Source organism: Apis mellifera, linkage group LG6, assembly GCF_003254395.2.
Source record: "Apis mellifera strain DH4 linkage group LG6, Amel_HAv3.1, whole genome shotgun sequence".
Lineage (NCBI taxonomy): Eukaryota > Metazoa > Arthropoda > Insecta > Hymenoptera > Apidae > Apis > Apis mellifera.
Genome location: NC_037643.1, coordinates 13,646,880 through 13,663,269, shown reverse-complemented (window position 1 = coordinate 13,663,269; position 16,390 = coordinate 13,646,880). Strand labels below are relative to the sequence as shown.

The window sequence follows — 16,390 nt, the reverse complement described above, 5'->3', positions numbered from 1 at the left end:
TGTGCGACTCCGTCGATCCTTCTTCTCTACGTAGCTCTTCCGCCTTTTCCGCTCCTTCCCGTTGCGCTCACGTGGTTTCCTCGCCTACGTGACGCGCGAGGAAAGCGCGTTACGATCCCGCGATAATTAGCCTTGATTACGGAATAATCGTTGATTATCTTTCGAAGGTGAGACTTGTATGGAGATACGTTTCGAGTTAAATCAAGAAATAGAATTCGCTTCTGTTCTCTCCTTTCTATTCAACGTTCGATATTTTCAAAATTCTTAATTAATAGTTCGATTCATGTAAACAAATTCAATTTCTTTCAGCGATTTTCCAACCACGCTCGCATTCGATATCAAGGAGACTACTATTTCTTACTGTCTGGAGGAGGGCGTAAGACGGTCGTCCATCGTTTGAAGCGTCGGCAACGTATAATGTCCCGCGTTTGTCAGAGGCGAGGCCGAAACACGGTCGCCCTGGGCTAGTCGAGTGGCGGCGTGCACCGCAGAAGAAGAGCCGCGGCAAGCCGTGAGGACAGAGACGGAGGCCAGGCCGCCGCAGATTACTTAGGTAATTGGTAAATACGAGGGTTACCTTCCCAGTTTTCACCAAGGGGTTGGATGTGCAAGCCCCAAGTAAGATGCCTCGCGGCCTCTCCTCTCCTTTTCCTCCTCCTCCTCCTCCTCCTCCTGCCTCGAGGGTGTTCCCTGTCTCCTCGCGCAGGATATTCGCTTTAAGGGGGGGAAATGAGCCTTAAAATTGTTTAAAGCGGTCGGAAGAAGGGGATCCCGGAGATCCCCTCGGCGGTGTGTAGACCAAAGCCTTGGGGAAACCTCGACACTTGCCGACTCTTTCCGTTCAATTCGAACCTCTTGCACGTCCGATCTCCAATTTTCGATCTCGTTCTTCGCTTTCTGGGATTGTTCAATATTTTTTTTATTTTTTATTTTTTTGGAATTTTCTTTCTTACATTTCTTATTCAATTTTTGCTACAGTTAAAGTATATAACTTTTTAAAACGAATATGTTAAATTATTTAATTTTGAATATTTCGGTTTCTGGGATTGCGTTGGGGTTCAATATTTTTTTTATTTTTTATTTTTTTGGAATTTTCTTTCTTACATTTCTTATTCAATTTTTGCTACAGTTAAAGTATATAAATTGTGATATCTTTTTTTTTTGACTTTTTAAAACGAATATGTTAAATTATTTAATTTTGAATATTTCCGTTTCTGGGGTTGCGTTGGGGTTGTTCAATATTTTTTTTATTTTTTTTGGAATTTTCTTTTTTACATTTCTTATTCAATTTTTGTTACAGTTAAAGTATATAAATTGTGATATCTTTTTTTTTTTTTTGTACTTTTTAAAACGAATATAATTAAATTATTTAATTTTGAATATTTCGTTGAATTGTTTCTTTTCAACATTTCCAAGTTTTTGTAATTTTTATTTTTTTTCGGGGTCATTCTTAAAAACAAACGTCTATATAGTTAATTGGATTCGTCGGATTTAATGTTAGAGTTCGTGTTTAGTCTTGAAGCGAAGGTTGCAGAAGCAATTTCTTATGTGAACGTACCGGCGTTCTGTTTACGTTTACGTTTACGATTGTTATATAGACAAAGTGAAGAAGAATTGTTGGTCGGCCCTGGATAGCTTAATGGTTAAAGCAGTCGCCTGGCAAGCGAAAGATCCGGGTTCGATTCCCGGTCCAGGCAAAAAAATATTATTATATTGTGTGTGTTAGCAAGAGAAAAGAAAATTTATAGCCGACACTTTTATGCGATGAAAATTTGCTTCAACTTTCTTTCTTATATTATTACTACACAACTGTGTTTCTTACTCGATTGTTTTTCGGTACGGTTTTCATAGGATACGATTGATGATTTTTAAATAACTTTAATAAAATATTTTTTATCAAATTGTGAATTTTTCATCCTTTTTGCAACGAATCACAAAAAAAAAACAAATGAAAAATTGTATATTATAAAATTTTTAAACTTTAAAAATATTCTAAATACAATTTTTATAATGTATTTTAAAGTAGTATTGATTAAAGTATTGATGATTTGATAACTTTAAAATATTTTTTATCAATTGTGAATTTTTCATCCTTTCTGCAATCACAAAAAAAAACAAATGAAAAATTGTGTACGGTTATAAAATTTTTAAACTTTAAAAATATTCCAAATATAATTTTCACAATGTATTTTAAAATAGTCATTTTCACGAATAAATGGAAATTTTGTCACGAATTTCTTTTTTTCATCCATGGATAAAAATACAGAGAAAGAGAAAAATTGGCTTCTCGAGCATTTTTACAAATTGGTTATCGACGTTCCGTATTTATCGACGACACGATCGAATCGAATTTTCGGCGCACGCTCCATCCCTATAATCTCTATATTCATCAATCAAACAAATTTCAAATCGATATATTTCGCAAGATATCTCGAAAACTCTGGAATTAATAAGAAAGAAGAAGTTTCTTTTAATAAAAAATTACCTAGTCACAAATACATGACAAAACTCGTAAGAAAATTTTCCCCCGAAAAATCTCGTGGAACAATCGCGTGGAACGAAGCTCGTTCACGGATGGAAACGGAAAGGAAGACGATGTGGCTGGGAGGGGAGGGGAGGGAAGGAGGGAAGGCGACCGCTTTGTAATTTCGTTTTCCTCGTCCCGGGGCTTCCGGCTCGGCCTCTTAATGAATAGTGATTAATTGCCGGTGCTCTGAGACCGACTGGCTGCCATTAAGCCCGTCAGACCCGATTCCGTCGAAATAATTACTCGCCACTCGGCCGAGCGGCGACGAGCGGCCTGGTGCTCCACCGCGCACGCGCACCCCGACAAATCGCGGCAACCGCGCTCTTCCTATTCGTTCCCGAGCGTGGCTAATTTTTTAATTGCCTCGCGCCAACTTTGCCACGCTCGTGTGAACACTCGCGCGCCGCGCTCCAAACGCGCCTCTCCTCTCCCCTCCCCTCCTCCATCCCTTCTCCATCCCTTCTCCTCCGCTCGCCGACAATGTATCGTTTTATAAAACGTCCACGCGGAAACTCCGCGGCTCCGCGATTATTTAGCCGAATAGAGGTGGGCTGCTTGCAGCGGCTACCAGGTGGCGGCACGCTCGATTTCTATCCGTGTCGAGATACGGATCAACGACGCTCGAACGAATTTTTTTCCTTCCCGTCGAACCGTTGTGAAAGTTTTTCTTCGCGATTTGACACGTTTGAATCGGAATGAAATTGCGAGGAGTGGAAAGAAGGATATAACGATGAAACGTGGAAAGTTATTCGATCGAGTTAACGAAGAAGAGAAGATATTAAGATCAATTTTGAATTTGTTAATTCAACACGATGTTTCTTCTTCACTTTCAATTAATTGTCATTTTAAATTCTTAGATTCTTGGATACAAAATTTTGCTCGAAACGACTTTCTCAAATCTTCCTTGAGAGGAAGATGTTAAAATATCTTTCCAATAAAAAGAAGGATGTTTTTAATGTTTTAGATTCTGCTCGATTATATTAATTGTTTTGAAGCATTTCATCGTAATCTAAGATAGATGAAAGAGAGAGGGAAAAATTTCAACGACGAGTCTCGATGCCAATTTTCTCTCTCTCGGAAAGGAAGCAGTTGGCAACGAGACGTGATTCAGAGCCAGACGGGAATTTTAAAGTAAAGTCAACAGATCTGAACGATTTACAGTAAGAGAAGACAGTTAATCTGATTTTTGAAAAGGCAATTATTCAGATATTATTAGAGCCGTGGTGTGTGTTATATGCATTATTAACGACGTCGTCGGACGAAACGGAATAATTTGAACGGGAATCACCACCGTGAACCGGATTTTGTATTATTGTGGCTGGACAGAGGATGCGTTCCTCGACATTGTTCTCTTTTTAATTGTCGAGAGAAAGGAGGATCTCTCTTGACCCCCCTTTCGAGATTTTTCTTTGGTGAATTTGCTGTAGCAGCAAATATTATCCATGAATCGATCGAAAATCTCGGTAGAATAAATCTTGGAAAAATTATTTTCTTATTATCTTAGTCTCTCCCTTTAGAAAATCTTAGACAAAATATCGATTTTTCTAGCGATGAATGAAATTATATCGTTTATATATGATTTCTAAATTTTCGTTGGATATATATTTGTACTTTGAATAATAAATTAAAGCACTCTGAATATTCTAAGAGTTTCTTTCAGAGAAAATAACTTAACTGACTTAGATGACTTTAAATTTTTTTACTGCGAGGAGGAATTAAGGATATCGATGAACATGATGATAAAGATCGATAACGATTGTTAAATTTTTCCTTTAATAATTTTCATCGCGATCTTCCGTTTGAAACGAGTAGTAAATTCCAAGCAAGGAGAGAGAATATGCAGATATGAAAGCGCGTTAAGACACACGTGTAACGACTTCCTGGGAATCGAGGCGGAATGACGCCGAAGGGAAGCCTGGAACAATCTATTTCCTGCTAATAAATGCTCTCCAGCGGCGCATCCCAGTACGTAAAACCGTGTCCTTATAAATAACCTTGCTTCCCAAAGAAGCGCGGTGTCGCTAATTCTTGAACCAAGCCTTTGGACCGAGCCTCGTTCCTCGATGCTAATCCCCTGTATCCAGGAAGCGAAGCGTGAACAATCTCGTAAATTGCGCGGCGATGATTGGACGAGATGCAAATACACGAACGAATCACGCTTTCTCAATCGAGTAAGCTCGAATTCGACGAGAAAACTATCTGGTAATCGACCAATGCAACGATAATATTTGTTTCACGTAACGACAGAATCAAAGAATCCATATATATGTATATATATAAAACTCAATAAATAAATCGAATGTTTATTTATTCGTCCCTTCAAAGATATTGGACGAACGTTGTATCGATATCTGGACGAATATAATTCGTTGGAAACGCGTGTTCATGCAAGGAGAATAATGTAAGTCCATATATACATGTAAAAACTCAATAAATAAATCGATATTTTCATCCTTCCAAATTGTACGTTTCGTCCCTTCAAAGATATTGGACGAATATAATGGAAATGCGTGTTTACGTTTCGATGTAAGGAGAATAATGTAAGTCCATATATACATATATATAATACTTACTATATATAATTATTTAATACTTATAATTAATACATATATAAATACTTAATAAATAAATCGACATTTTCATCCTTCCAAATCGTACGTTTCGTCCCTTCAAAGATATTGGACGAACGCTGTATCGATATCTGGACGAATATAATTGTAATGGAAATGCGTGTTCACGTTTCGATGCAAGGAGAATAATGTAAGTCCATATATACATATATATAATACTTACTATATATAATTATTTAATACTTATAAAAATATAAATACTTATAATTAATATACATATATAAATACTTAATAAATAAATCAATTACGTTTTTCCAAATCGTACGTTTCGTCGCTTCAAAGATATTGGACGAACGCTGTATCGATATCTGGACGAATATAATTCGTTGGAAACGCTTTGATGCAAAGAGAATAATGTAAGTCCATATATAATATATAATACTTACTATATATAATTATTTAATACTTATAAAAATATAAATACTTATAATTAATATACATATATAAATACTTAATAAATAAATCGATTACGTCCTTTCAAATCGTACGTTTCGTCGCTTCAATAATATTGGACGAACGCTGTATGGATATCTGAATATAGTTCGTTGGAAACGCGTGTTTACGTTTCGATGCAAAGAGAATAATATAAGTCCATATATACAAAATTTACACATATATATATAAATACTTAATAAATAAATCGACATTTTCGTCCTTCCAAATCGCACGTTTCGTATGGATATGTGAATATAATTCGTTGGAAACGCGTTTCGATGGAAGGATAATGTAAGCCGTTTCCGCAGTGGAAACGGCCGACGCTGGGCGGACCGATAGGTGGCAGTGGGAAAAGTGAGCGAGCAGCACTTACGTCGTGTCGTTAGGGCGAAGTTCGTGGCGGCGTGAATCGTAAATAGCGGCAGCACCGTCGGATAGGGGCTCACGATCGAACGGTGTTTTATTTACGAGATGCAGCGGCCGATGATGCAGCGCCAACGGACGTATGGGTCGTTTTCCAGTCGAGCGATCGGCCGCGAGTATGAAACGCTGCCAAGGATCTCGGGGCCCCTCTCTAAATAACGCGCCGGTAATAAAAGGATAATGACCAAAGAGAGCGAGCTGGGCTGCGCTCGCGAGTGCACGCCGCTCACCGATATCGGCCAACCCGTGCTGCCCTCCCCGACAAATTTATATTGCTACGCCGCCGCCGCCGCCGCCTGTTCGTGGCTTTCGCTAAAACGGACCCTGTTTTATGGCCGATCCTCGGAAGTCGTTACTCGCGCCAACCTCGAATTATCCGTTACGTCCTCCAAGTGTAGAGTTTCCATACCCCCGTGACGTTTCGAAACAATCGAAATTCGAGCGGAACGCACTTTTACTTTACACGATCCATCGTTCTCGCTTTTGGATTCGAATTTTCGCCGAGTTCTCACCGCTTCGGTTTATTACTATTTTTTTTTTAATTTCTAATATATTTCCAGTGGATTAAATTTTAATTCTTTCGATCTTTCGTATTAAATTTATTCCTCCTATGTAATCGAGCGTGTACGATTGATATATAAATATTCGATATTTTTTTCACGGAAAAGGAAACAAATACCAGAAGTGCAATTGTTATTAAAAAAATGTTATTAAAAATAAATACCCGTTGCTCGAAAGTATCCGTTAAATGCTAGATAACGCCGGATAACGGGATCCGTCGCTCGTTTCTTTCTTTCTTCCGTTCTTTTTCCCATTATCGCAGATATTGCAGAGGCCGTTCATTCAAATTTACTCCGGATTCCGAGCGGGAAATAAACTCGCATACCTGCGCCCTGACTCATGAAATTATGGCGACTCAATTAACCCCGGCGCGCGTAAATTCACGCAAAAGATGCGTGAATGCAAGAACTTAATCGACCTCAGAGCTTAATGGGCAAGAAAATCGAACGATTGTCGGCCAATCGATCCCCTCCTCCCCCTTTTCCATCTCTGAGAGCGGAAGACAGAGGTCGCTGAATGCAACGATCTTGCGTGATTAAATTGTGACAAGTATCACGAGAATCGTTGCCGTAGATTATACTTTGAACAGGATTGTAAATTGGAATTAGAGGCAAGCAATGGAATGGAACTTGGGTTTAACGTTTTTGAAATAATGCGAATTCCTTGCGATGAAATTGTCTTGTTCACGTAAAGGTTTCATCATCGTGGATTCGACTCGGCGTGATTGTATCAATCGAGATCGCAGATTGATGAAGTTAAAATTCTAAGACTCGATTATTAATTGATAAGATTCATGAACGAATAAATGATTAAATTATATTTTAATCTCGATTACAAATAAAAGAATTGTAAATTAAGAATTAACAGCGTGATATCTTTTGATAGAACGAATTGATAAAGATGATTACGATCTCGACGATTTAAAACCTTCTTTTATCCAATTGAAAAAATTTCAAGAAAAGAAAATCGATTAAAAATTGATCCTCAACGAATTGAGAAAAGTTTTGAGTGATTTGTTCGAAAAAGATTGTCCAATTTAATTTATCCATATCACAATGTATACTTTCTTTTTTTAAATAGATACAATAATTTGGAAATTGTCGAAAATTAGGATTCAAGATTTTCAATTAGAAATTCCTTGCTCGACTATTTAATTCGATCAACAAGATCAACGTCGATCGTTCTTTTGCCTGCCTTTGTATCTCTCCTTCTCTCTCTCACTCATGAGAAAGATGAGCGAAGAATCGTCGAAACAATTATAGAAGGAACAGGGTGTGCAGTATGCAATTCTGTCCGGTGCTACCGTAATTGCTTTCGAAGCAATAACGTCCCGCCTCGTGGAAAAATCCATCCTCCCAACAGGGATGTTGTATCCCATGCGTTTCTTACGCATTCGATCTCTACCCGCTTAAGAGACCTCTCTAAACCTCGAACCTTGAATCCCTTTTTACTGGAATCGCGATTAGACGGAGAAGTTTGAAATTGCGAATTCGAAGGAAAAAGATAGAGACTCTTCTTTACGTTTATACCAAACTGAAAATGCGAAAGAAAGAGTGAAATGTATTCTTTTTTTTTTATGTATGAAAGAAAGGGTAAAAGTATATATATATATTTTTTTTTTTAGAGGAGAAAGAAAATAGAGGAAGAATTGGATTGTAAATATTTATAGATATAAGCTATATTTAAGAGAAAATGAATCTAAAAAGGAGAATTAATTTTAACTTTCTAACTAAGTTTCTCAGTTGCACAATTCTCTAAAAAAAAAAAAAAAAAGAAAACGTGAATTTGAAATTTTTTTGGAACGATTGTAGAACATGCTCTTCTGTACGATGCCAGTCATAGGAATTTTTTTTTATATAAGAGTGAATTTAGAGAAGAAATAGAGGAAGGATTGGATTGTAAATATTTCTATAGATATAAGCTACATATAAAAGAATTAATTTTCCATTGATTCTATTCCTTTGCAAAAGAATCAAAATTGGAAAATTTAGATTTAGATTTGCATCGTTGCACAATTTTCTAAAAAAAAAAAAAAAGAAAACGTGAATTTGAAATTTCTTTGGAACGATTATAGAACATGCTCTTCTGTATGATGCCAGTCATAGGAACTTTTTTTTTTATAGGAGTGAATTTAGAGAAGAAAGAAAATAGAGGAAGGATTGGATTGTAAATATTTATAGATATAAGTTACATATAAGAGAATTAATTTTAACTTCAAGTTTCTCAGGATTCGCAGAAAATTTAGATTTAGATTTGCATCGTTGCACAATTCTCTAAAAAAAAATATAATACTGAAATTTCTTTGGAACGATTGTGGAACATCCTCTTCTGTATGATGCCAATCATAGGAACTTTTTTTTATATAGGAGTGAAGAAAGAAAATAGAGGAAGGATTGGATTATAAAGATATAAGCTACATATAAGAGAATTTTAACTTCAAGTTTCTCAGGATTTTTGGATTTTCCATTGTGATTCTATTCCTTTGCAAACGAATCAGAATTGGAAAATTTAGATTTAGATTTGCATCGTTGCACAATTCTCTAAAAAAAGAAAAAGAAAACGTGAATTTGAAATTTCTTTGAAACGATTGTAGGACATCCTCTTCTGTACGATGCCAGTCATAGGAACTTTTTTTTATATAGAAGTGAATTTAGAGAAGAAAGAAAATAGAGGAAGGATTGGATTGTAAATATTTATAGATATAAGCTATATAAACATATAAGAGAATTAATTTTCCATTGTGGTTCTATTCCTTTACAAACGAATCAGAATTGGAAAATTTAGATTTAGATTTGCATCGTTGCACAATTCTCTAAAAAAAAAACACTGAAATTTCTTTGGAACGATTGTAGAACATTCCACACACCTCTTCTGTACGATGCCAGTGATAGGAACTTGGATACGTTTAATCTAGTAGATTCACGCGATAATTTTTCCACGATGATGAAATTGCATCGGGCAATTCCCGAAAGGAGTACGTATTTCCCGATACTTAATCTCGAATTACGATCGTTAACGTGGGGAGGGAAAAGGGGGCAAAAGGACCGAGAGTCGATAATGAATCGATAATGAATCTCGGGATACCAGAGATCTCGAAAATTGCATCGCGTGGACGTGCACAATCGACCGCGTCTCGATACTCTCGACGTCGCTATTTTCCTTATTTTTCTTTTCTTTTCTATATCATCCTCGCCATAACTTCGTTGAAACGATATAAATTTCGTAGAATGTTATATCGAGTGCTAGTTGCATCAATTTTTCCAAAATTCAACTGTTCTACAATTCGTTGTATGTATATATTTCCAATGAGAGATTATTAGAAGAAATAGTAGAAAAGTGTTAGAATTTACGTGTAGAGAATTCAAAAATAATTTAAAAAATACGAGAAACGTGAAGATTAGCTACATTCGAAAAATTTTAAATCCTCCAAATGATTTATAATGTATAAAAATAAATTTCAACTGTTCCACAATTTACAATTGTAATATAGTTTATAGAAGTATGTCCAAATGCTAGTTGTATCACATTTTTACAAATTTCAACTGTTCCATATCCTAATCATCGTATGCTTTATTTATACAGAACTCTTTCTAAATGAAAATATTAAATATCTAAAATTTAAAAAGTTACTTGAATCACATTTTCAATTTTTCTAAATTTCAATTGTTTCATAATCCTAATCATCGTATATTCTAAATCCTATTGAATCAAGTTTCCAATTTTTCTAAATCTCAACTAGTCCCACAATCGTAATATACATTCGTATATCCAATCGTATATCCAATATACAGAACTATATTCAAATGTTACTTGTATCTAATTTTCAATTTTTTCAAATTTCTATAATTCTAACTATTCTATAATCTTAATCTAGCAATACTAATCTAATACATCTATTCATCTAATCTTAATACACTCTACGTATACAGAACTATATTTAAATGCCAATTCCATCAAATTTCCAGTTTTTCCAAATTTCAATTATTTCACAATCTTATACTTTTTTATATACTTTGAATGCTAAATCAAATTTTCAATTTTCCCTCAACTGGTTCTACAATTCTAATCATAATATACATTATATACAGAATTATATCCAAATGTCACTTATATCTGATTTTCAATTTTTTTCAAATTTCAACTATTCCATAATCTTAATCGTAATACACTCTATATGTACAGAACTATATCTATACTAAACTATATCTAAATATTAGTTGCATCAAATTTCCAGTTTTTCCAAATTTCAATTATTCCACAATCTTAATCGTCATATACACTAAACACTAAATCAAATTTTCAATTTTCCCTCAACTGGTTCCTCAATTCTAATAGTAATATACATTACATATACAGAACTATATCCAAATGTTACTTTTGAAAAACTACTTACTACAGAAAAATTTTCAATTTTTTCAACTGTTCCATAATTCTAATCGTAATACACTCTACATATACAGAATTATGTCTAAATTTCAATTATTTCCAATTTTCCCAAATCTCAACTGATCTCACAATCCTAATTGCAACACATTCTACGTAACCCACTTCCCTCGAACAACAAAATTAAAAAGAATACGAACAGCTTTATATCAATTTCACGTATCCATGAAAAATTCTACACCGAAAAAATATCCTCCCAAAACATACTTCAAAAAAAAAAAAATAATCACCCCCATTCGAAAAACCTCAAACCCTTCCTTATTCACCCTCCCTTATCCATCCTCTCTCTCTTTCTCTCTCTCTCTCTCTCTCTCTCTCTCTCTCCCTCCTTCCTTAAAAATCAAAACCACGGCACATCGATGATCGACTCTCACGCGCGGTGAAACGGCTCGATTGCCGCTCGCAACACTCTGCTTCATCCTCCCTTTCCCCCTCCCCCTCCCTCCTCTCTCGTGGTGGCGCGGATCCTCCGGTGGTCGTCACGGGCAGCAGGACGTTAAAGGGAGAAGGCCGCGGCGCGGCCCGGGCGGCAATTGTCGGCGCGGTGGGCGCGGCCCGTTCTCCACGGGGCCCGGAGAGGTCGGCCGGGAACTTGGGAACCCGGCCGATTGTCGTCGCTTCGCGGCACCGAGCACGCACTCGTCTCTCTCTCACTCGTCTCGGTGCGCGCCGCAACCTGCGATTACCTACCTGGACGATTTTCAGATCGGTAGCGGCCTGCATTTTTTCGCACGCTGCATGCACCACCCTCCTCTCTCTCTCCCTTTCTTCTTCTTTCGTTCTTCTCTCAGGGAGAGACACGGAGAGGAATAGACGTAAACGAGAAAAAGAGAGAGAGAGGGAGAGGGAGAGGGAGGGTAATTGCCTTGCCCCTTATATACTATACCACATTGTGCGCGTGAGTGTGCGTTGAACCGGCCGTCGGCTTTTTTCGCGCCGTTCTCCTAAATGCTCGAGCTGCTTTATTTATACCGCGGATTCCTCGGTAATCGCAGGGACGTGAGTAGGAAGGGGGGAGGGAGAGGAGAGGAGAGTTGGTTGTCGTTGCTTGGTCGTGGATTACCCGCGTGGTGGTAATTTTCCGCGAGGATATTGGATATGTGTGGATGTGGATGGGAATACTGGGGGAGGATGGGATCGTGAAAGAGTCGATCGGTTGTTTTCTTTTTGAGGAAGAAAGGCTTTTCTTGTGGAGGGGGGAATTGAGGATTGGAATTTTGAGACGTGGGATAGGGAAGTGTAGAAGATAATTGAATTACATTTGTTCGTTTAATTGTAAAGTGGAGGAATATTAATTTTATTTATTTCGTGCGGCTAAAATTCTGTGAGAATTCGTGAGAATTCGTGAGATTTCGTCGATTTTCGTTTCTACGGCCATCGAAGGAGGGTTTATCAATAATCGATAAATTTTCGTAATATAAAGGAGAAATTTTTTGTTAGTTTTTATTTATCCAAACGAACTAGGAACAAAATTGATGTGAAGTCGTCTCGAAAGTTTCGAGAATTGTAACGAAAGATCGAAGGAGTTATCATGTATTTCGAAAAGTTAAGATTTCTTTAAAGATCCTTTGAAACAACTCGTTTCAAAATTTCACAATATGGCGAAGAATCAAGAAATTATTGCAATGTGTAAAGAGAATTCTTCGAGAAGCAGTTGAAATCTAAAATATTTAGATTTCAAAATTAAGATTCGTAGAAAAAATATATAAAACACCCTCCATTTGTTCCAAAATTTTCCAAAAATATAATGATTGAGACAAAAATTAAGCGACTAATGTTCAGAAAGAAATTAATATTTCGAACGTGGAAAAAAATATTAAAACACCCTCGATTCGTTCAAAAATTTCAAATATAATGATTGAGATAAAAATTAGTGTAAAGATTAGTGTACAGAGAAAAATTAAGATCCGTGGAAAAAAATATTAAAACATCCTCCATTCATTCCAAAATTTCAAATATAATGAAAGAGACAAATATTAAACGACTAGTTAAACGACTTCAGAGAGAAATTAAGATTTCGAACAGATCCATGGAAAAAAATATTAAAACACCCTCCATTCATTCCATTCCTCCCTCCATTCAAAATTTCAAATAAATATAATGAATGAGACAAAAATTAAACGACTAGTTAAACGACTTCAGAGGGAAATTAAGATTTCGAACGGATCCGTGGAAAAAAATATTAAAATACTCTCCATTCGTTCCAAAATTTCACAATATGGCGAAGAATCAAGAAACTATCGTAATGTATAAAGAAAATTTTTCGAAAAGAACAAGCAGTGAATAAAATATTTAGATTTTCAAACAGATTCGTAGAAAAAATACACAAAACACCCTCGATTCGTTCCTAAATTTCAATATAATGAATGAGACGAAAAATTAAGCAACCAGTGTTCAGAGAGAAATTAAGATTTCGAACGGATCCGTGGAAAAAAATATTAAAACATCCTCCATTCGTTCCAAAATTTTCCAAAAATATAATGATTGAGACAAAAATTAAGCAATCAGTGTTCAGAGAGAAATTAAGATTTCGAACAGAAAAAAAATATTAAAATACTCTCGATTCGTTCAAAAATTTCAAATATAATGATTGAGATAAAAATTAGTGTAAAGATTAGTGTACAGAGAAAAATTAAGATTCGTGGAAAAAAATATTAAAACATCTTCCATTCATTCCAAAATTTCAAATATAATGAATGAGACAAATATTAAACGACTAGTGTTCAGAGAGAAATTAAGATTTCGAACGGATCCATGGAAAAAAATATTAAAACACCCTCCATTCATTCCATTCCTCCCTCCATTCAAAATTTCAAATAAATATAATGAATGAGACAAAAATTAAACGACTAGTTAAACGACTTCAGAGGGAAATTAAGATTTCGAACGGATCCGTGGAAAAAAATATTAAAATACTCTCCATTCGTTCCAAAATTTCACAATATGGCGAAGAATCAAGAAACTATCGTAATGTATAAAGAAAATTTTTCGAAAAGAACAAGCAGTGAATAAAATATTTAGATTTTCAAACAGATTCGTAGAAAAAATACACAAAACACCCTCGATTCGTTCCTAAATTTCAATATAATGAATGAGACGAAAAATTAAGCAACCAGTGTTCAGAGAGAAATTAAGATTTCGAACGGATCCGTGGAAAAAAATATTAAAACATCCTCCATTCGTTCCAAAATTTTCCAAAAATATAATGATTGAGACAAAAATTAAGCAATCAGTGTTCAGAGAGAAATTAAGATTTCGAACAGAAAAAAAATATTAAAATACTCTCGATTCGTCCCAAAAAAAATTTCAAATAAATATAATGAATGAGACAAAAATTAAACGACTAATGTTCAGAGAGAAATGAATATTTCGAAAGTGGAAAAAAATATTAAAACATCCTCGATTCGTTCCAAAATTAAATATAATGATTGAGACAAAAATTAATTGACTAGTGTACAGAGAAAAATTAAGATCCGTGGAAAAAAATATTAAAACATCCTCCATTCATTCCAAAATTTCAAATATAATGAAAGAGACAAATATTAAACAACTAGTTAAACGACTTCAGAAGGAAATTAAGATTTCGAACGGATCCGTGGAAAAAAATATTAAAATACCCTCCATTCGTTTCAAAATTTCACAATATGGCGAAGAATTAAGAAACTATCGTAATGTATAAAGAAAATTTTTCGAAAAGAACAAGCAGTGAATAAAATATTTAGATTTTCAAACAGATTCGTAGAAAAAATACACAAAACATCCTCGACTCGTTCCAAAATTTCACCTAAATAATGAATGAGACAATAATTAATCGACTAATGTACAAAGAGAAATTTATATCCATGGAAAAAAATATTAAAACACCTTTCATATAACAAATAACGAATAATAAAAATCGAGCAACTAGTGCAGAGAGAAGGAGATTAACATTTCGAACGAAGATCGAGTAGAAAAGAATATTAAATACGATCCTCCAATACTGCAAATCGAGCCAAGCAATCATAAGCTACCATAAACGTATAAAGAGAATAATTATTGGAGAGAACGTACGAAAGAAAATATTAAAATATCCGCCACGTTGCATGGATCGGAATTAAGAAACTGACCATAGATTTCGTTTGGTGAAACTCTGCAGGATTTGTGCGCAGCGGAGAGAGAGAGAGAGAGAGAGAGAGAGAGAGAGAGAGAGAGAATTCTTGCGGAAGCAAAGAGGCTGAAAGAGGTGGAGATCCGGCCCAGACTTGGCGGACTTGGTGAAAGCCAGGAGCGTTGCGGAGCGCAAAATGGCACGAGCGATGCGGTCGGCGTCCTTTGCCACGAATTTCTCTTTCACTTTGAACCACCACCTCCTTCCACGGATTTGTTTCTCTAGCCTTCCGCCTCCGATACACCCGTCTCCCGTCTCTCCCCTCCCAATGGGGGAGAAAGAACGGTTCCCAACGTCTGCTAAACCGAGAATTGCCATTTATTTATTCCAGATCCTCGATGCTCTTAACTTTATACGATCTTGAAATTTATCTTTATTCGTGTATCGATGCTCGATCATTTTCCTATCATTATTTGCAACGAGGGATTCTTAAGTTGGAACGTTTTTGGGATTTTTATCAATTTTGTAGCTCGCCTAAAATCTCCTAATTTTTAACAAATCCACGCGTATGTATTGGAACCACTACGTTGCACGAGCGTAGGTAGAAATTTATTTAGCTTGCTAATTAAAAACTTTCCACAAAGGGAAATTCAATTTCACACCGGCCATGCTCAAATCACTGTGGCGCAAAAAATTTCTATTCCGACTCTTCTCTTCGGTGAAAAACAAATCCTTCTCTCCTTTTTCTCTCTCTCTCTTTTCGATCCATCGTCGAACGAATGGTGGAGAATAATCCTTTATCTCCTCGATCTCGTTCCTTCCTTCTCCTTTTTCTCGACTGAAGGAAATCGAGGACGGGGAAAAACGGAGGAGAGGAGAGGACAAGGATCGTCCGTTCGTAAAATTCGTTGCCACTACCGGGAAACGGGCAGAGCGCAGCCTGTAATTAGCACTTGACGATGCATTAGCGCGGTCGTCTCTCCCTCGTCTCTCCCTCGTCTCTCCCTCGTCTCTCCCTCGGGGGGAGAAACGCCCTTGCAATAAAGTTGAAATGACCGGCGGGTCTTCGTCGTTACTCTTGGAAAACCGAGGCCTGGATCTCTCTGGCCTCTTCCTCTCGTCAAACAAGCTTTCTTTATCTTTATGCACGTTGATGGCAGACCGATGCATCAAAGCGTTAATCGATGCTTCGAGTGATTTAGCATGAGAATCTATAATATTCACGAGAATGATATGTGAAATTATACAAGAAGTGATCTTTAGTCAATTTTAAATTGAATTTCC

General features: G+C 36.1%; 1 non-coding gene across 1 annotated transcript; it reads left to right on the top strand.

Moving 5' to 3' along the window:
* The first annotated feature begins 1,625 nt into the window (after positions 1-1,625).
* Positions 1,626-1,697, top strand: TRNAA-GGC. Its single transcript has one exon. It is a non-coding gene; the product is annotated as a tRNA-Ala (tRNA).
* Positions 1,698-16,390: the final 14,693 nt, after the last annotated feature.